At 31.2% G+C, this 23484-nt stretch overlaps 1 non-coding gene across 1 annotated transcript; it reads right to left on the bottom strand.

Moving 5' to 3' along the window:
- Positions 1–11583: 11583 nt before the first annotated feature.
- TRNAR-ACG (transfer RNA arginine (anticodon ACG)) lies at positions 11584–11655 on the bottom strand. The gene has a single exon. It is a non-coding gene; the product is annotated as a tRNA-Arg (tRNA).
- Positions 11656–23484: the final 11829 nt, after the last annotated feature.

Below are 23484 nucleotides of genomic sequence, written 5' to 3'. Positions count from 1 at the left end.
AGGGTAATATTGAAAAGAAATGGAAGAGGAAGGAGTATGGATTGTATCCATACTCATCAAATACTTATTGATACATATCAATTGTATTGAAATATATCAATGCTCATGCAACTAACACAATTTTCAACAATAATTCATTTTATTGCATTTATTCCCAGCAGTTTCTATTAATTCTTCATTTTTCTAGATTTTCCCAAATTCATCAAATAATCCAAAAATATTCTTGCGTAAGTTTTTACATGATTATTTTGAGATTTGACAAATAAAACTTCGTCTGTAGCACTCATACTAAAGAAGAAGGCAAAGGGGGTAATCCACACAAGAATGAAGCAAAATATTATTGCAACTATGTTACTGTTCCGTTCGAAGAAATATTTAATCATCAGGAAATGATTTATAAGAGATGCCACCACCCCATAGATAAATCGAATATCTTCTGGCTTTACGGCTGGATAAGATTGCATAAAGCAATTGAAGGTATACTGTACAGAAAGACTCAACACCAGATGATATATTGGAACACCAGCAAATAAAAGATAAATATGGCATAAAACAGCACCATAGATGATATTTTGAATTTTCTCCTTGGCAGCATAGGTATTCTCCTCTATATACTCGATAGATCTAATGGTAGCTACACAGATACCTATAACAAATGCTAAAATTAAAACGAACATAGCAGAAATCCATAGGAATTCTAAAAACATTTTAGGGATGTTTAAAAAACACAACTAAGAAAATAATGAATTAAAAGGAAGTGTAAATATGTAATCTTAAATAAGAGTTGTTTTAAAAGATTATAAAAACATCTGGGTGACTGCAGCACTTGATAATATGATGTTAAATGGAAGATACAAGTTTCTTACAATGAGGTTTTGAAATGTTATAAATATACATTCCTGCATTTCAGATGCCAGGCTACCGCAAAAAAATCAAGAGTAATCGTGCTTTGTTTCTTTTTTCACCCATGGTCATCCAAATCGATATAGGAAATGTTTATAACCAAAATGGGAAGGTTGTACAAATTGAATATGCAAAAAAGTGTGTTGACAAGGGTAATACCGTCATCGCACTCAAAAACTCGAAAGGTGTTGTAATGGCAGTGTTGAAGCCGATATGTTCAAAATTAGATATTCCTGAAGAAGATGAAAAAATTTATAAAATATCCGAAAACTGTTATATGTCAGCAACTGGAATGGCAACAGATATTGCGGTGATAGTTGACTTGGTTAAGGGAATTTCCAAACAATATTTTGAAACATTTAAAGAAGAACTCAGTGGGGAGTATTTAAGAGAAAGGTTAAATGAATATTTATATATATTTACCAAAAATTTGGGATTGAGAGTTATTGGGGCCAACTTCCTGATCATTAAAAGAGAGGCCAATGGTGGATCAAATGGACCATATTCTGTATTTCATGCCGATAACACTGGAAAGATTATAAAGTTTCGTGGGTTTGTGATGGGATCTATGCACCGAAGAGCTCAAACTGAAATTGAGAAACTGGATTTGGAAAATATGTCTACAGATCAAATGGTAGATTCCGTTGTAAAAACCTTCTACAAATGTTACGACCCAATGAACGACAAAAAATTCAACTTAGAAATAGGTTTAATTTCTGAAGACTCTGAGGGCAAGTTTGTTAGACTTTCATCAGAAGCAGTTGAATCATATGTCTCAAGGTATTGTAATCTGACAGTGGATGATATTGAATAAATCAATTGAAAGGAAATTTGAAGTGATAATATTATTTAATTAGTGTAAAATATTTATTGGTATACATTTGACGTGACTGATCTCAAATTAACAAGTGGTAGGTTTGAAATATGATAGTCTTTCATATATCTTATCTTGAAAAGCATTACATACTTCTTTTTCATTATGGATATTGCATGTAATATTTATTAAATTGTCAACTAATCATATTTAGTTTTAAACGTTTCTAAATAATCTGACATACTTGCTCTTATGCCTTAGAATTATGTTTTAGGTAGATGGTTGTTTAATAGAACTATACCAGGGCTTAGGTTAGAATTGCATTTTGTAAATTCAACTAACTTTATCCCCAAATGAAAGTATCTATTGTTCCAGATACAAATGTGCTAATTGATGATTTGGAATTTGTAAACAATTTAATGTCCTCTCGAAATCCATTCCATTTAGTTTTAAGCATTCCCAGAACTGTTCTTTCAGAACTTGATGGCCTAAAAAAGTCATCCGGTAGAGCACGAGATGCTGTAACATATATTTTGTCCGTGAAAGACGACTTTAGAGTGGAAATTGAAGGGCATATCGATGAAAGAAAGATTGAAATTGAAATAGAGAAGAAGGACAAAATAAAACCAGAAAATAACGATGATAAAATTATTAATTATGCTTTTGAAATTGAAAATCCAGTTATTTTATCGAACGATAAAGTATTTCTCTTGAAGTGTAAATCTCATAATTTGAAGGCATTATCAGTCGATGGTAAAAATCAAATTAACACATATACTACTTTAATGAATCTAATTCAAGGAGTTGGAGATGCTCTTGAGAATAGCAATGGCCTTAGAGCAGAGGTTATGGATGATATCCCTAAGATCGATAATGGTAGAGCATCAAAATTCACAACACATTCACAATTAGATCTTGAAGCAACATCCTCTATTTGTAAAATGGTGGAAGAATTCAGAAAAAAACTACAGCCAATGGTTGTTGAAATTCTATTTAAGGAGTTGGGTGATAATTATGTTTTGATTCTGTCTAAGTATGATATCCTCTCAATAATGAATGTGGTTATAAAGGAATTCTTCCTCTTCAGAAACTACTTACCTAATTCTTCTATGAGTCAACTTGTGAAATTTAGAAATTTACTGAAGAAAGAAGATTTTTTGGAAATTAAGCGATTATTACCTCAAATAAAGCAGATATTCAAAATTGTGTAGCGAACTGGGGGAATATTGTAATGATATTTATTCTATAATAAAAGACTTTCAAAATATGTTGAGTAAATGTATCGATGGTTTCTATGTAAAATTTTAAACCTAAAAAACTTTGGACAAATTAAATTAAATTAACTTAATATTATGAGTACATCAATGTAATTATATAATTTATATTTTAATCAAGATTTTTAATTAACATTCATAAATCTTATCCCAATGGTAAAAAAGATGCCTGCAAAATCTAGAACTAAAAATAGAAACACAGATCCTATATTACAAGAGACACCTTCCATACCAAATAGCTTTTTGGCAATCCTTAAAGCGATTTTATTCTTTCAGCCTGTCAAGTTTCAAAATATCTCCAGCTCGAGCATTATTGGTATAACATTTTCGTTCCTAAATAGTATAATTCTTACATTTACTCTCGAAACATTCAATTGTGGAAAAACATACAAATATCGATCATTAGAGATAATAAAAGCCATAACTACGCTGTTTTTTCTAGTTCATATTGTATTTATCTGCATCTTGGTCAACATTCAGAAACTTTTTTTCAAAATCGAAAAAATAATACCACTATACAATGCTTATTCTGCTTGCCTGATAGCACTACCATCTTCGATAGTTGTATTAAAGGTAGCTAGAGTCCCAGTTTCTCATGCCTTTTTACTGTCACATATTTATTCATCATACTTTATTTCCAGTAGTATTAACCATTCTGAAGGATTTACAAATCATCGAAGTAATTTTCTATCTTGCTTATTTGTTTCTGGATCACAGCATATTCTTTACTCAATATTCAGGATTTTAATGGATCTTTTATATTAAGTCATAAGATATTAAACAAAAAAATTATAAGATCATACAGTTTTTGATATCTTAGCGGCTAATTGTGTAAATATATGTAATGTCTTCCAATACAAATTAACATGTAATGTAGAATATGAAAATTTTTTACAACAACAGGCAGTTCATAATTATATTTGTTCTAATCTTAAGTATAAAAGATTTGTGGTTCTTAGTTTTATACACTTATGAAAATATTATTGGCTGTTTGGATTTTACCAAGAAAGTTATATAGAAATATATATGATAAAGAAACCACAAATTTTTCATATTCCAAGTCATTTGCAGTAATAAACATCCAGTCTAATTTATAAAAGAGAATTGAGTATTTTAGTCGAGGCTGTTTTAACTTAAAAGTATTTTCACATTAATTTTGAAAATTATAAGAGCAGCCCAATTTATGCATAAAATTATAAATGAGGTAATAAACAATCAAAGTCTTTACGATGATAAGTTTGTAAAAAAGTATGTGAAGATTTATACTGAGTGTTTTATCTGCAACATGGAGAGACTGAAAGATATAAAGAAGTTGAGCGAAGCACCAGTAAATGCATTTGAAGAATCAGAAGAAGGAGATAAATTGACTATAAATAAAGAAGATGATGGCATACCAAGTACAATATCGAAGGTAGTATCAGAACAATCCAGATTTTCACGTTCTGAATCGATTTCCAATACTGAAATTGATCAACAAGTTCCCATCTCTGAAAATGATTACTATATTTCCGGAAACATCAAATATATTCTGTCAAGTATGAATTTATACAAATTCTCTAAACCAGTCAATTTTCCAATATCCAAACCCCACTCAAAATTATCACCTAGAAAAATAGAAATTTACATAAAGTTTGTTAATTCTATTGATTTAGGTAAAACAACAAAGTCTATAAAAATTTTTGAAGTGCATGTATTTCATGACATTTTTGTAAGTGGAATCACTGACAACATCATCGATCAATTTATCAACAAGTTGATTAATGACCCTCTTGATTATGAAAAAGGCCTTAAAATTACCTGTTTAAATATACTGATTTTTGCATACTATTATTGTCTTACATTCTGTAATAAACAGACACACGGCCCACAACTCATCAAACTCAAAAAAAAAATTTCATCAAATTCATATCTCTTTAAGCCAGAGATGAAATTTACAATCAATTTTACAAAAGACTATTTTATTAACAACTATATTTATCAGCTGAATGGTAATAGCGATCTATATGAAGAATCTATTTTTCTAAATCACATATATTTGAATTTCAAGGATGATAGAAGTATTTTTCATAGGCGATTAATAAGTAGTTTGGTCAAGATTAGGCCAAAATATCTATTTAGTTTCCTGAAAAAGGTTTTTACCCATGGAACTATTCTGTATTCGTGTGTTAGTGAATTGCAGCTTTACCAGTTAGTGTTTTCGTTCTACAAAAACTCGTTGAAATCTGAATTTTATTTCGGATTATTAGAGATTTTATTTCATAAGATTGGAATAATTGAGATCACAGAGCTGATAGTTAAAGAAATTCTTTCCCTGAATCTCAAATCTCCCAAGTATGCAAAAATGAAATATTTGGTGGAAATAACTACATTCAGGTTTATGAACGAGTTTAAAGACTTTTTTATTCGATATAAAGATTCTTTTGATGGAATAAGCCAAGGGTTTACTCAACTGACAACGATTACAAAGATATGGTGGGTTCTACAAAAAAATTCCAATAGATATAAGCTTGAAGGTGACTTACAAGAATATTTTGAGGTTTCTCCTGTCGAATACCCTCAAAACGATCCAAGTGTGCGAATAGAGGATAAGTGTTTTATGTTAAACGAGTCATGTGAAAGGGAAGTATCGATTAATCACTTCACTTTGGAAGTCCTCGAAATATGTATGTGCTTATTTGAAGCCATTACTGTAGAGTTTGTTCAGGCTATGTTTAAAGATTTTATAACTTTTTTAATTGAATGCTTTGGAAAAATATCAATAATCGATAAAAAATTTTTAGAGTTTAATGGAAATAATTGGAACAAGCTTTCGAAGGTCATATTGTTTGGCCAGAGATATGGGATACAGGATATTGACATTAAAAAGAAGAAATGCAGCAACATTATGAAGATGTCTACAGTTACTAAAACGGTTGAAAAGTTATGGAACGATATTGTTAACATGGAGGATTTGGCAATATCTAAGGGAAAGCATATAGTTCGGATTAGAAAGAAGGGCTTTAAAGTAGATCAGGGATGCTTGTGAATATAATTTTAGATGCTACCGCATATTAATATCGATAGAATTCAATTTAATACAATTGTAGGTACTAGTGTTTATTTAGATTTTGCTCAAAATCACAATTTCTCTCTTCGAAAACAATATATAGATAGTTTTATACTTACGATTACTCAACAAAAAATATTGAAGTCCTTAACCTTTACTTGCAAAAAACCAAGAACTATTTGATTTCAAGAAAGAAAATATTTTTGGGATATTCTTTATTGATAAATTCTTATCATCACAGATTAATAAACTGATAAAACTTAATTAACTGTATATCTACACTAAAATAGTGCGTCAAAATCTTTGTAATAAACAATACTATTCTATAACTATATTCTCAAAGATTTTAAGAAGTTTGTCTTGTGATTTCTTATCTGCGTTTTCTAAAATTATCTCCTTAACAAAAAATAATATCTCATTTGAAACTTCACTTCTGTCCAAGTCAATCATTTGAATGACCTCTTTTGTTTGATCTATTTCTTTTTCTGAAGTAAATATGAATTCGATCAGTTTCGGAACAACCAATTTTTTAATATCGGTTATAGCAGAAATCTTTTTAATCTCTAGCTCATCCATTTGATTCGTTGCAATCGAGCTGATCATTTGCAATCGAGAAATCATTTTACTCAAGCCACAGTTATCTATATGCCTTGTCAGTCTATCAAGATATAAACTTAGCAGTTTCAGTTTCAGCTCATCCATTCCATTTTGAATCAAAACCTGTTTCAAAATAGAAATGTTCGTTGATTGTTCTAAATTTTCTTTTTCAGACTTTAGAAATATTTCCTCAAGCAATTTGTATTTTGTTTGAAGCTCATCATGAAAATGCTGATAAACAATGTTCATTTCATTTATATCCTCCTCAATAAATGGAGAAATAGAGACCAATGTAACGAACTTGTTCTTCTTAAACAGTTTATCTATGAAATCAAAAATAAGAGTGTTAGTATTTTTGAAAACTTCCAAGGATTTTGGGTGTATTTGATCAAGCCTAACTTCCATATTTTTCAAAAAATTGATTTCACAGCCTACCAAAGAAGAATAGCTTTTTATAAGTACTTCCATGCACACATACAGCTTCTTGGGATCATCTACCAAGAGAAGAATACTTTTAAGATTGGATTCGAACTCATTTTGATACAAATTTTTTGCGTGATTTATATAAGAGCCCAAAATAACGGTATAATATTCATCATATTGTTGGCTGTGTTGAAATATAAACTTAAACAGCCTCATTGATTTGTAAAGACTTGTATGTACCCTTAATTCTCCAGAGCTTTGAGTTTTTACAAGTGCCTTGCTTAAAAAGGTGACGAATCTTTTGAAAAAGATTCTTTGTGCTTCTTCAATTTTCTTTCTTGTCTCCTTTACAACTCGGATAGTAAACTTCTCAACTTCAAAGCCAGATAAGATATCTAAGGACTTCTCCATTTTGACCAAATCATCTAAATTATTAAATGATCCATTATGCAGAATCGATAGATGTTCATCATCAATACTTAAAGCAATTGTCAAATTTTTGAGTTTTTCATAGACTTGCCGCTCACACTCCATTTTGAATTCTAACTGACGGTTTTTCTCTTGGATTTCATTTAATTCAATTCCTAGAGCATTGAGTTGAATATCATAAATAGAGAAATTAGATTTAATAGATTCGATATCAGACTTAATCATTTGAAAGTATGGAACAACTTCTTTCATATTTGCTGAGTATTCTTTTAAGTTCCCTATTTTTACGATGTCTGATGTAATATTTTCGGTACTTAGAAAAACATCATCGATTTCCTTTTCCATGGGTGAATAAACAATGTAAACTTAATGATCGATTCAACAAACTGCTGCTGCTTCTTCAATTAAAAGAAAATAAGAATTCACCATTCAAATATGTAACGAGGAAAAACTACATGAGGCGTAGAATCCAATTAACAAGTATTTAAGTTAACTGGTTATAAATGTAATCATCCTTCTATCTCATGAATCCTAAAGATTTTATTCAATACATCTGTATTTGAGTATTACACAAATATTCTTCAGATCTAACCAAGTTCATTATTTTCTATGTAAATACATTTGAATAGACCAATTTACTAGATTTAATGTACTATTTTAAGATAGCTGAATCCTACCTTTCTTTAAAAGTAACATTTTACTTCCCCCAGTATGAATGCTAGAATAAATGAATTTTTAGTAGATAATGACGAGAGTAGTGACGCATATGAATTAGAATCTCCTTGTAATAACTATGAGGGTGAAAGAAACTTGAATTTAGAGATACGTGCTATTTCAAAGCCATCATCGGTGAAAGCATTAAATCCACTTATTCACACAGATATCATTAGTTTTTTCTATACTTTTGATTGTAAAGTGCTGAATTTTGAAACCTCAGAAGTATATACAGCTCCAGAAACAATTATGGAGCTTTTCATTGTAGAAGAAAATCACAAATACTGTTTTGTTTTAACAGAACATAGCAAGTTAGTTTACGCTATCTTTGGATTGAAAGCCACAAGGAGGACCATTTGCAACAATGTATTGCAAATGGTCAAAACCAAGAACAGAATATACTATTTACAGAAGAAGGACAATCTTCATTTTGTCGGAGAGATTATATTTAATGGCATAGAGTTTATTGCTAAACAAATTTCACCATTTTTTAACGATGATGGTTTGAATTTAGTAGGAACCGACGGAACATTTTATATCATTAAAAATGATAGAATACTTGACAAAAATAATGTAGAAAATTGTAGTTGGAGAGGCAGTTTTATCCACAGATTCAAGAATTTTTATGCTGTGGGAAATGCGTCGTGCAGAAATTACGAGCTTTTCCTATATAAAGGTTATCTTCAGATTGCAAAACTGGGGCTATATGGAGATTTTAAATGTCAAGTAAGGGCATATGAAGATATTATTGTGGTGTTATCTAGGGACAGATTTACTATAGTAAAAATTTGTGGGGAAGATTTGTGTATTTACGATGACTTTTCTGTTGATTTTACAATTTACAACTATGACATCTATGTATATCATATGACCCTATATATTACGATTTTGACTGATAAGCAAGATTTTAAAGAAGAGGACTTAGTCATAGATTTATCAGACAGATCACAGCCTAAAGTAATGAACTATATAAGTAACAATAGTGATATAGATTATGCATACAAAACGCCGCACAGTGTTATTGATAACTCTGTATTTACACAAATCTCGCTTTTAGATCCAGTCAAGTTATCAAAATCGCTGTCTGCCACTTTTCTACAACAGGCTAGCGATAGGGGCTTTATGAATTACGATTCCAATCTCTTGGAACAGATGTTCTTTTCCAAAGTATTAAACACAGATGAAAGGTTGGAGTTTGAGGCATTACCAGACAAAATTAAGAATCAAATTGTTGATGGATTTTCAGACTTTATTGCTGGTTCGAAAAAGTTGAAAGATTTTGAGAAATTAATCTTTAAGAATACTCAGAAGGATGGATTCTTACAGAAATATTTTTTATTTAACATTTCACCAAACCATCGAAAAGAGTCTCAAAATATAACCCCTAATATAACTAATATGATGAACGACTCTTTCCTTGCCGAAGTAAAATCGAAATTAGTAAATAGACTTACACAAAAGGCGAGCAATAAGCAAGTTAAAACTTCTCAAACTAGCACATCTTCTCTTGTAACTGATAATGAATCCATTATAAACAGTTCGGAGAATGATTCATCCCAAAGGGATTCTAAAAATTTAGACAAACAAAATGTTCAAGCTAAGGAAGGTTCATTCCATGACGGAAACATATCTAGTATAGAGGAGATATTAGCCAAAGATGGCAAAGAATCTAATAAAAACAGTAGTCACCAAAATACTGAAGTAATTTCGGCAATTCCAATTTGCGAAAACTCACAAGATAATATTATCGAATCAGAAATCTGTTCTGTAGTGCATTCTAATGCAGGGAACAAAGTGATGAACGATAATATATCTGAAATTCAAAATGATAACGTAAAACATAACACTGATGAAGTTGATTCCAAACTGAGTGAAGTTGCAAAAGACTTCAAGGGGATTAAAGTTGGTGATGAGGAATTTATCGATTATTTTGGTAATACTTCTCCACTTAGAAATGAGGAATCTCTGAAAACTGCCAAGTTAATACTCTCCAAATATTTGGACACAAAGGGCTCATTTGGGTTTAAAAGATTTCGTGAAGATCTTAAACTCGGTCTTTTTGATCAGAATGAAGTCAACATACTCTTGGGGAATTTCATTGATGCTATCAATCAGGATACATCAATAGACAATGAGTCACAAACAAAAAAGTCTAAAGCAAAAGCTCAAAGAATTAAACAAATAAACTCTATCATTGGTGAGTTGTATGCATATTCCATTACGGAGAAAGATACACCCGTCTATATGGATGAAGAAGCTTCTTCTTGCATTAATTATAATGCATCGGTGGATTCTTTGATAGATCATATTGCATCCATGGAAATATGTGATGAAAAGAAGAGTTTGCTATCTAAACCAACCTCCATAAAGAATCATGTTACTAACTCCATGCCTGATTTGATAGATTCATCTGCAAGTTCAGGAAAAGTCAATAAATCTCTGAAAAAGGATGTCAATAAAAGCAGAGCTTTAGATTCTGCTGTGAAGGGAGAGCTTGAAAATACCTCGCAATCCGATAGATTTCAAAAATATTTTGCAAAAAATGGGATTTCAGAAAAGATACTTCCTGGGAAAGGGCTAGATGCCTCTGATATTGGCCAACAGTTTGAGAAATTATTTGATCGTCTAATGCAACAGCAGTCAAAAGCACTTTCTGATCTTAAGATTAGCTTAGAACATTACGTTGAAAAGAGTATCAATCGGGCATTTAGTGGGTCAGAAGCTTATAAGAGCCTTATTGTAGATGTCTTGGCTCCTAAAATAGAGGCAGTTCTCACTGAAATGAAGGTTCAGGTTATTGCAGAAGTTAAAGACATGAGAGGTGTTCTCACCACTCCAGTTGAACCAAGGCTATTAAAAAATCTGAAAGATGGAGAGATTTCTGTTGAAGAATTAGTTCAAAAGATGCTCCAGATGAGCAAGGAGGATTTCAAGCTAACAGTTGAGTTTTTTACTCTGAACCGAGAAATGTTATTGGAAGTACCCCAAGATTCTCTCGTAACACTTACAATAAAACTAGGAGAGCTTTTAGGAAATTGCAATCCAGCTGCATTTGATTCTCTTTCTGAGGCTTATGAGGTGCTTTTGGAGGAGATTAACATATCATCAGTTTCCATAGATCTACTTCCGAAATTGGCAACGATTTTAAAGATAACAGCATCATTGGATAATATTTCTAATGGTAAGAATCCGGAGCTGTTGTTTTTGGTAAAACTGACACAGAAAAAGATAAGTCAGCGTAGTGCATTGATTGGAACACTAAAACTAAAGAAATAGAATAAATCAATCCATTCCACCAAAGAAGTTGTTGTCATTGTATATTTTTTTAATACATAGAGTTAAGAAATTTATCAACATCTGGATATTTTATTATCAATCAAAAACGAACACGACGGGATTCGAACCCACAGCCTTCGGCTCCGTAGGCCGACGCGCTACCATTGCGCTACGTGTCCTCGGAGTTCTTGATAATATGCTTATCAAAAATTATTTTACTGAAATCAAAGGATGTTGTCCAAATCAACAAAATAACCTCATTTTAAATCTAAGAAGTTCTGTCTTCATAATAATCTTTTTGGTTTTTACAGAAATAGTATTTATTTGAAAAAATAAATACAATAAAACGGTTTCATAATTACCAAAATAAAAAAGAAAAATCGAAAAGAAACAATGCGACAAAGACGAAGAGGCTCGAAGGTAAAGAAATCGGAATCCGACTTGAATAATGCAGAGGTGAGCGTTTTCCAAGACAGTGTAACTGAAGAACAAAACAGTTATGAGACTTCTCATATTGATAAAGTAGAAAAAGCCGATACATGCAAGGTATCCCAAAATATTTTAGAAGATATTGAGATTAGTTCATCTCCTATAAACAAGCATCTAGTGGAGGGTAATAATTGCGTATATGTTGAAGATTCTACAGTGGTTAATGAATTTGATTCATCATCCATTCCTATTGATGTAGAAACGAATATATCTGAAGAGAATCTGGATGAGGTTGCAATTGATGATGCATCGCTCTTAAAAAATGAGCAATCTTCAATTTATGATTCTGTTGAAATTGATAGCAAATTGAAATTTTATGCCGAGAGAAACCAACAAATTAGAAATAAATTACAAAATTCAAAAATTAGTCAACTTGAACTAATAGAAGAAGAAACATTTGAAAACGTAATGCAAAATCTAGTATCTATTGGAATAGGCTGTGGACCTCCTCAAAGAACCCAGGAAATTACCAGTCAGACCTTTCAAATTAAAGGTCATGAAATCTCACCTGTTACTGTGAATCAGAAAATTGATTATCAAAAGCTTGTTGAAATAAATGAAAAAGAGAGATCTAATAATGCTTTAGAATTCCAAAAAGCAAATAGGGTTTGCCAAGGCAGTAAAATAGATGAGTTAAAGAAGAAATTTGATCAAAAAGAGGGTTCTGTCTATCCAGTATATTCATCTTTTAAGAGTAATAATCCTATTGGAAAGAATTCAGTGGAGACTCGGATAAATGAGGAAAAGGAGGATGACTTAGAGGAGTTAAAGGCATTCATTCAAAATTCAGATTATAATAAAGAGATAGTTCCATTAGACAAGACTAATATTTCAATTACTCCTAAGGTTAGTGTGAGAGAATTGGCGTCAAAAATTGAAAAAATGAATGAAAACACCAATCAATTCGAAATTTTGGAATTTAAACCATTCAGCGAACCAAACTCAACTGTGCCAGTGGATTCTACGTTCTCCAAAACGTTGGGGCCAAAGTTAACCATTGAGGAGAAGGCTTTATTAAATGAAGACAATAAAAACATTATTGATGTCTTAGGATTTGACAAAATTTTGAATGAATTTAGGGGGAATGAATTAGCCCATGGTGATATTGCCGGCTATGAGCAATCACTGTCAAAAGAAACTCTCAAGTTTGTTGGAAACAACGAATGCCAGGTTGATAAGCATCAGAAAAAATTATTTATCAGTGACGATGATCCATATAATCAGAAAATCAAGGAAGCTGATTTGCAATTTGTTGACAAATTTAAAGTGGTCGAAAAAATAAGCCCTGTACATGTTAGAAAAATGAGAAGTCAAAGAAAATATACTATTGGAAATAATATAAATTGTGATTCTGAGAGTGATTCGTCAGATTATTCGGTCAGAGATTTTTCTTCTGATTTGACAAAATCAACATTTACCTTTAAGGATAGCATTACACCTTACAGAGTTATGGATTTAACAGAGCAAGATGCCTTAAATATATCCTTTATGGTCAATCAGAAGCTACACAAAGAAAAAGAATTATCTGCAGAAATTGCAATAAAGGAGCATGGTAATTACACCTATCTCAATAGTACTATTGTCGACATGGCTAAAAAAGAAAGAACACTAATTCCCGACGAGCAGATACAAGTCACATATTGGATTAAGGATGAAGTGAAAATTAAGAGAGGGTTTTTTTCTAGACTAAAGTCGCTCTTTTGCTGTCAAAGAGAATAAATAAGCACCAGTAATACTCTAACTTGTCTAAATGGGCAAAAGTAATTAATATCTAGTTTAAGTTTTAAAAATAGCAGCCCAACCAACATTTTCATTTTAATAGTTTATTGGAGTTTTGCAATTCTCTCGTGAAGAATCTCCATGTCCTCTCGAATATCTTCATCACAGCCAAACTCATAAATTTTGACTGTAAAGTCATTTAGATGATTTGTAAACTCTTCTTTGTTTCTTATTTCAAAAATACCTTTGGAAAATAGAACGAGCGAATTTTCAGTAAGATTTTTGAAATTACTTTTAAATAGACTTTTGATAAACTCATCGATTGTTTCAATATTCGATCTTTGTGAAATAGGCCCAATTTTGCGAGAATAATCAATCAAATTAAAAAATAAATCGACTTGAAGTTCATGGTTTTGTTTAGTATCCTTGTCAAATATCAACCCTAGAATATTTTCAAGAGTTGGCAAGAAAAATCTATTAAAGAAAGGTTGTGTTCCGTTTTTGAAGGATAATGTGAACAGGGAATTAAGCAAGGTTAGTCCATGATCGCTTATGTCTTTTATACACCCTAGACTAGCCAAAACAGAGTTCATGATATTATCATAGCTTTCTGAATTCATCAAAAGTGGCAGGAAAATTGAATAATAATCCGAAACCAGCAGATTCATAAACTTTAAGAATTCTATGGTAACCTCTTGATTGTTATCACCATCATTTACAAATTTAACCGAAGGAACAATAATGATTTTGACTAAAAATAATATTATTGATGTGCTATTATTTGTGACAAGTGCACAGATCTTTGATTGCTTGTCCATTATTGTTTTTGAAAGAGTGATGATGGAAGCATGAGAACTATTTTGAAAATCCACTAAAACAGTTTCTGAAATATTTTTCAAGAAATTTTCATCAGTGGATCCCTCTGCAATATTTATGAACAATTTGAGAAGAACACCCTTAACTATTGTTGAACTCTGATTATTAATGGGGGCAATACCTCTATAATATTCTATCAAAGACATATGAATAGGGAAATTATGGAAAATTGTAGGAAGTATTCTAAATCCCAATGAATACACTTCGAATAAATGGCATACTGCTTTCACACTAGAATAGTCATTCAGATATTTAGAATCAAAATTAACCAATTGGTTATCTGTCAAACAATCCAAGACTGTAACTACCTGAGTATTGGAATCGGGGCGCACAGCTATTACAATGAATAAAGCTTCTATAACAATTCTCTGCAGGTAAAAATCCAGATGTTTTTTAATACCCGGCAAATCGTACATTATGGAATCAATAAAATACATTCCATTTTTCTTAAAATAGAATTGTGATGGACAACTTTCCGCAATTTTCTGGAAATTATCACAAACCATTTCCTTGATCCCCTCATAATCCTCCTCCATAAATTCAAATAACTTTTTAATTACCACATACAGAAACTCGGCATTGAAACGGAGGAATCTGTTATATTGACCAATAATAAATATAATATTTGATGCGACAATAGCCTTTTCGTCTCGTTGATGCCTTATTTCACAAATAGTTAAGAGTGACTTAATGATAAAAACAAAAAAATCCTTTTCTGTCTCTTCTTCAAGTGCATTGGCAATTGAACCAACTGTCCAACACAACCGATTTAAATGATCATATGAATGGTTCGAAATGAAACTGTTTGGAGACTCTGTAGCACTCAAACTACAGAATTGAGAAATACTTTTTTCTAAATGATTCAGTAGCTGTGTCTCCACACAGAAAGATAAGTAATAGAATGTGTCCTTCATCTTTCTGTAAAATTCTATCTCAGAAGTTGCAATATTCTTGTCTTTGATAACTTCACCCAAATCATTCACAACGATAAACACCTCTTCTGGTCTTGGCATGGCAGAAATAAAAATTGGAATCATCGATTCAAGAATAAATGCATATTCTTTTCTTCTTTGTGGTAGTTTTGTGGGAGTTCTTAAAGGATACTCCAAATAAAATTGCCTGATCAAAAATGCCCATGTATCAAATACGATAGAAAACACTGACAAATCTCTGATTTTAGTAATGGTTTTCAAAATCATCAACCCATTCTTTGTCTTTTCTGATGGAAGCATGGTAAAATAATTTTGGTACAGTGAACAGAATACTCGGCTCAAAGCTTTAACAAAAAGTTTTTCTGCATCATCAAATTTTGAAAATCCATTAGCAAGCTCTGATTCATTATCAAATTTCCCCAAATAAATTTTGAAAAATGCTGAACAGTCATCGTTTATTTTTGTGATTTTTTCCAAAACTATTGATTGATCAATTTCACTAGGTATAATAATATTCGAGCCTTTGGAATCTGTGGAACTATCTGCTGCAAACAAATCAACAACCTCTAACAAACATTCAAGAACCCCAATAGAGTGTGGAGAGTTGAGATGCTTCAAAATAATTTCAATAATTCTGGTTGAAAAAATAAACTGAGGTGGCATGGATCGACAGAATGAACAGAAACAACTCAAGCAATTCTTCAACAAAATCTCATCCAATTCCTGAGTTTCTGAATATTCCAGGATAAGCTGAATGAACGAGAAAATATTGTGATATTCATCCTTTAAAGTAGTTCTTAAAAGCCTCTTTTTGGCTGTTGTAATGTCCTCAGACTGCAAAAAGGCCTGCTCATTAACCATTTTCAATATTTCAAGAGAGTTGCTTGAAACAGCCATCGATGTAGATTGACTCACTGAAATAAGATCTGTAATAAATGTAGGCCACTTTCTAGGCCAGTCTTTTTTGACAATGTCGACCAAAATAGAATTGAACTTTCTTAGTATAATTGATGAACCTTGATTAGTAATGACATACGTGAAAACATATTGGCGAAGCCCATTCTTCATTTCCTCATCAAAAATAGACCATTTACATTTAACATTTTCCTCTAAAATTTGCAGGGCGATAAATTTTGCTTGCTGTGACGATGAACTTTTAAGAATTGAATCAACTTTTGTCCAACTATTAGGTAATTCTTTAAAACGAATCAAAACGGCCTCTGCTTCTTTTTTTATTTCTGAATTGCTGGAAAGTGCAGTTTGTACCACTTGATCGAACAAAATAACATTGAACTCAGAGGTTGGGTCAAGTATATTTTCCATGGGCAAAAAAATTAGAAAGAAAAATTAAGGGAAATCTTTTGACCAGAAAATAACGACCATCTTAGACCAAAAAATTGAACTCTCTCATAATAAATTACTGAAAATGCGTATCATTAAAATACCTTCTGTTGGGAGCTTTATTTATTAGCCTGGCTATTAAAGCTGGTTCAATCTTCAGAAAGATTAATTAAATAAAATTACAAAGATAATGAAACAGAGTAACCCATTTGTCAGTTGTTATTCGCAAGGAATATTGAAAAAGTGTGGTTGCTTTGCTATATTATTTATATACCTGACCTAATCGGTAGTGTTTTTGACTTATCATTATTGATGGTTCCATATTAGACCATAATGTACAATCTTTCAGGTATCTGGCTTTTATTGTGAAGGTTTGAACTGCCCACTGTTTGACAAACTAATATTGTTATAGTCTTTTCTGATTGCATTAAAATGAATATCTTAAAATTTATCAAGTATATATAATCGACTCATTGCTATATAGTTTGAACGAAATCCATACAGTGTATTTTTAATAATAAATACACCAAAGACCCCATACTGATGATATTATTGGCTAAAAGTTCTTCATTTTTATTGATCAAAAATTTTTAGAAATATGACATAAACAAATTATTTAACTCCTCAAATGAAGAAACTCCTGATAGGGGGCAATTGGAAAAACTGTAAAGATTTTACTACATTTCACCATTTGATATTAAGTAAAAACTATGATAGGGTTGTAAAAAATGCTAAAACCTTAGCTAAAATTGATGTTTTTGTAGCAGTTCCAAATATTTGGATAGGAGATGCTGAAAAGCTTCTTGAATTCTCACTTGGAATACAAGATATTAGCGCATGTGACGAAACAGTTACTGGTGAAATATTGGCTGACATGGTGAAAGACAAGGTAGCATATGCTATAATAGGGCATAGTGAGCGTAGAACAGTTTTGGGTGAATCAAATGAAATGATACAAAAGAAGGTAAAATATGCACTGTCAAGTGGAATAAGACCTATTTTGTGCATTGGTGAGAACATTCAGCAAAGACAAAGCGACAATTTTTTACATTTTTTGAAGGATCAATTGATTAGCTCAATACCAATGGGAGTTGAACGAACTTTACTACATCAAATTAACAAAAATATTGACTCAGTTAATGAATCAGAAATCACTGATATTAGATCAAATTTAGAAAATAGCATAACTTGTAAAATACAGCCAAGTACTAAAAAATATCTTCTAAAAGATCAAACACTAAAAACTAGTAATTCACATGACGATGCTAATACTCAGGTTACAGACAAAAGATTTAATGAAAAAGTCTGTTTATCAGAGGACTATCAGATTTTATCAGAAGTTCTTAATACTCATTTAAGTGATTCATATCTCGATACAATGGAGATGTATCTTGAACTAGATATTGCATATGAGCCACTTTGGGCAATAGGAAAAGAATCAGCTACCTTGGAACAAATAGAAATGGTTGCTCAAAACATTGAAGAGTGGATGTTACAATACAACATTAGAGGTCGAATAATCTATGGAGGAGCTGTAACCGACGAAAATGCAGAGAAAATTTTACGAATTAAAAATATCAATGGTCTTCTTATAGGTGGGGCATCTTTAGACGAGCGATTTATTAACATTTTAGAAATTGCAAGTAAAATTAGTAATGAATAGGTTATTGTAAAAACTAACCCGGGAGATTTAAAAAGAATTGTCGTATTGAATAGCTTGATATACATTCATCTTAAAATTCAGATGCTTTGGTATGTATTTATTTTATTAAGTACTTAGTATTGGTGTTTTGGAAAGTAAGCCACGAACAAATCAAATGGCTCATAAATTGACATATTGGTAAAATATAATTTCATGTGTTTTCTCGCCAATTTCTATGCATACCACCATTGCAAATAGTTTTTAAATTTCAGTATAATTACCTTTAATTTTGCTAAAATATTTTTTCTAAAATTTTTACTCCCCAAATGAGTATCAGAAAATGTGACTTTACAATGAGACCAATTGAGCCAAGGGATAGGGCTAGTGTCCAAATATTGTTGGCAATATTAGACAATAAGGGGTGTGCAACAGGTGAAATAGAGATTGTTAATGTTTGTGGAGAAATTAGAAGAACAGGAGAAATCGATGCACTTCTGTCAGAAAGAGAGCTTTAAGTAAATACTTACTTGCGGTTGCTGTTTGTAAATTGTATTTGATAATTTTTTTATTTTTTAGCCTTCAATGGCCTCTTCCGAGTTAAAATGTCCTGTTTGTAAAAGTGATTCGTTTTTAAATCCAAATATAAAGATATTTATAAGTCCGTGCTTTCATAAGTTATGTGAGCAATGCCTTTATAAAATTTTTGCACATGGATATGCACCTTGTCCAGAGTGTAAAACCCAATTAAGACGGATAAACTTTATTACAAGCACTTTTGAGGATGTAGAAGTGGAAAGAGAACTAAAGATTCGTAAGCAACTTAGCAAGATTTATGAAAAACAGATAAAGGTAATAAATGATTCTGACAAGGAGATTGGAGATGATGAAGTCGTGCGATGTAATGATTGGCTTGAGGCATTTGAAGATTTCGTGTTTCAGCTTATGGAATTAAAGAGCGATAGTTTAATTAATGCTAGAATTAACGAAATTAAAAGTGAAGATTCTATCCTAAATAGTAAGCTCAATATCCAAAAACCTAGCATTAATGCTCAAGCTCCTTTGGAAGAAGCAGGGGTTGACTTTGGTATCTATGATGATTCTAAGGATTATGAAGTTCCCAAAGAATATATGGTTCCAGAAATAATATTCAAATTCCATGAGGGATGTGGTGTTGATAACGAATATATATTGTCACAAATTATGCGGCAAGCAGATAAATATTTTTGCAAATAGGATCAATATATTAGCTTAGACTATGAAATCGATTGAAGGCTATTTATCGCTTAAGTAAATAACTTTATTGGCCCTTTTTTAAGAAATATGAGCTTATGTATTCTTCCGGGTTTGTAATAATTTTTCTTTTTTCTGAAGTATCCAATGAAGTAATAAAATCGTCTATTGACATATCATTTGATTTCAACTTACTAAATCGTATTTTGTCTTTTGCATCAGAATTGAAAGTATAAGGAAACATGACTCTTCTGGTTTCATCTAAATTTCCCGTAAAACACATATCGAAGTTCTGTTGGTTGCAACCCATCTCTACAAAATCCCTAGGTATTTTGGTTTTGGGAGTTTTGTATCTAGATTTCAAATAGTTTTGAGTAACCAGATAATATTTGCCATTAATCAAAACTAGCTTAAACTCATAAATAGAATATTTTTCAGAAATTCTTCGTTCTAAAGATTCTTCTTCGGAAGAAATATCGAGCTCAATATTATAAAATGTTTTTATCTTCATTAGCTATCAAGCTAACGGTAAAAAATATAAAAATTCCGGTACTTCAATGGTTAGAATAATCCTTAACCAAGTAGTTGCATAAGATAAAGTTAATATTTGTCCTCAATATGACTGAAATCGTGACATCAACTCGATTAATAAGATCTTTACGAAATTTGAAAGTGGAAATTTAAAAGATTTCTTTGTATCCCTATTTATGAAGAAGCATGCAAATAAAATTTTAGAAAGAACACTGAAGGAAGTGGAAAAGTTTGTTGAGGATCAGAAATCCCCAAACGAGAAAATTAATTTCAAAAGAAAACAACTTCAGTTTCTTAAAGCAGATGTTCATAAACCAAAACTACCCTTTAGAAGATGCATGCTAAGTTTGGAAAGAAAAAAACAAAGAAGACAGAATTTAGTTAATAAGAGAAGAGATCTGGGATTGTATAGAAGAAAAGATAAAAATTAGTACTACAGAATCTTTCAAGTTTCTTTCGCTTATAAGGCCATACTATGCAATCTTTTTACTTTTACACGAGAATAATGCTTTTCAATAAAATATTTGTCTGATTTATTGCCTGCTTATTCTCGAAAAACCTTCTAATGTGAGACAAGTGTAATTCTGTATTTAGTGTGAGATTGAACAATATAATTATAAGATCTATTATGTATAAGCATACTTTTTTTGCTATCTTTTGTATTGCTCAATGTTTTCATAGCTTTGATATCCTTTAAAGTTTTAAAAGTCTAATTCACCATTTTGATGTATTCATATTCAATATAGTAAGCATTGGCAAGTTCAACCCTGAGAAATAACTTCTCGAGTTTAGTACCAAAACTTACATTTCACAACCCTTCGGATGTCCCTGGGAAATGTAAGAATTGAAGAATTAATAAAAGAAATTAACAAATGCCATACTATTGAGCAGGAGCTTAAATTACAGGTATATTCTCTACAAAATGAAATTCATACAAAGCACAGTCAAATATTTGTTTTGAAAAGTAATTTGAGAAAGTTGCAAGAAGAGAACACTTTTTTGAAGAATGAGAAGAAATCTCTTTCTGTAAAACACTCAAACAAGATTAGGCAATTAGAAACTGAAATCAAAAAAAAGGATCTTTTCTCTCAAACATACAGAGGAACATCTAAGACAAAGAAGGAAGCTCTTTTTAATAAGGAAATGAAGGAGTTGAGAAGGATCAACAAAATTTTATGCGATGTAATTAAGCAGATTTCTACAAAATTGCAATTTGATGATGAAACTATAAAATCCATATGCTCTGTTGCAGATAGTTCCACAGATTCTATAATTAAGGTTCTGATCAAAAATCTATCCGAAAATACTGAAGATGACACAGACTTATTTTCGATTAGTGTCGATGCTTTGGAAAAAAATATTTATCAGTATTTGGGTTAAGTGTAGAATACTGATTTTGGTATTTTTGTGATACATAACTATTTGATGTTGTGGATAAATTCATGGAAGGATTATAGACACACTTAACACGCAACGGAAACCATTTTATTTTAGAAAGTCCAGGGGTTAGCAAACAGCCCAATATTGCTGGATAAAATTTGTTTATTAAATTAAATTTGTTGTAGGGAAATCTGTGAGTGTCTTTTTATATTCTTTATCACTGCTGTACTGGCGAATTTCCAGCAATACATTATTATTCAATGGTCTATTTTTAGGTTCTGAGATTACCATATAGATACCTTTATCCTCGTTGTACTTACCTCTGGTGAGTACGGTTTCATTGTCCTGCTCGAAAAAGAAGCTTTTATTTGACAAAAATGTTGAGAATATTGCATTATTAGCATTCTTAGATGCACATGTTCTATATTCTGAGCTGTCCATACTTCTACAGAGGAAATAACCTTCTTCACTTCTAATTCTATTGTCACCAAAATAAATTTTCTCCTTTGGTGAAATATCATCAATTTTTTTAATTTCTTTAAATCCCACACGACCATCTCCTATGCTCATTAGCAGTGTTGGTTCATGTGTCAAGGAAATAGTATAGAAATCTCTTGAGAAAATTGAACTAACCTGGAGTAATAATAGATTCATTAGATTTTCTATAATTCAGGAATTTTATTAATTCGATGTTTCATGTTTTAAATTATTGTTTCAAAGGATTTAAAGCTGAAACAATAAAATTAGGAATGATTGAATGGTTAAAGAGAAGATATTGAGTTGAAAGTGTGATATTATTCCCTATAATCAAAATATATAGAATCTTTTCAACTTTGATAGGTCTACTTTGCTTCAAAAACTTCTAAATAAATTATTAAACATCAATTCCAATTTGTAATCAAGAAACTGACTGTTTAAATAATAGATAGTAAATATTTTAGTATTATGATTTATTAATAGGATTTAATATAACCCCCTCTAATGCTTGAAGAAGATGATGATGATGAATAGGATGTTTTTACGGAAGATGATGATGATCCACGGGATCTGTTAAAAAGATTGTTGTTGTCATTCACCTCAATCGGACGCTTGGCTATTTTGAATACAGTCTTATATTTCTGGTCATCACATGCCGTCATAGATATGGGACTAAGGTCTCCCAATAGAAGAGAATAAGCAGCACAAGTGCCGTCATTGTTGAACAGTTGAACTAAATCTTTACCAACTGGACGTAGAGACCAGTTTTTTCCCCAACGAATAAACTTACAGGTTGTCATTTCGGTGTTGATCCATCCAAATGAGCACGCCTTTCTATCCCCTACGTTTATTTCTGTACCTTCAATTTTGAATTCTGTTTGAAGCTGCTTTAATTTAACATGTTCATCTTTAGCCATGTAGAAGTCTTCACCGTCAGTTGCCAATAAATCCGTTGGGTTTATCACACTGTATAGTTGAAATATTTGGGAGTCTTGAGTATAACAGTCTACGATAGCAACATATCTTAGAAGATCAGAAATAATGGAAAACATTTGTGTACTATCAATATCTGCTTTTGACTTCTATTTCTGAAACTACTGTTTCACAATCATCCAATAAGCTTCAAATATTGAAACATTCAAACTGATCATATTTTAGTGAATCAATTTCGATTTGCTAGCACAATATCAATACAAAATAGGCAAATAATCTTTGAAAATTGATAGTTTCATCTTTGATCATAAATCAATGAAATTTATGAACACAAAAAATTATCCATATCCATTAATAACTAGCTTTATTTATCAAGACATTCAAAACAGATTGGCTTTTGAATTTCATTTTTTAACACTGGGCTTATCAACCTGATCGAATGAAGGTAGATTTGATAC

Source organism: Rhyacophila brunnea, unplaced genomic scaffold (assembly GCF_057557595.1).
Source record: "Rhyacophila brunnea isolate RB1 unplaced genomic scaffold, BYU_Rbru_1.0 scaffold_149, whole genome shotgun sequence".
Classification (NCBI taxonomy): domain Eukaryota; kingdom Metazoa; phylum Arthropoda; class Insecta; order Trichoptera; family Rhyacophilidae; genus Rhyacophila; species Rhyacophila brunnea.
Note: the sequence above shows the minus strand (reverse complement) of the source record. Positions and strands in the feature narration are given on the sequence as shown.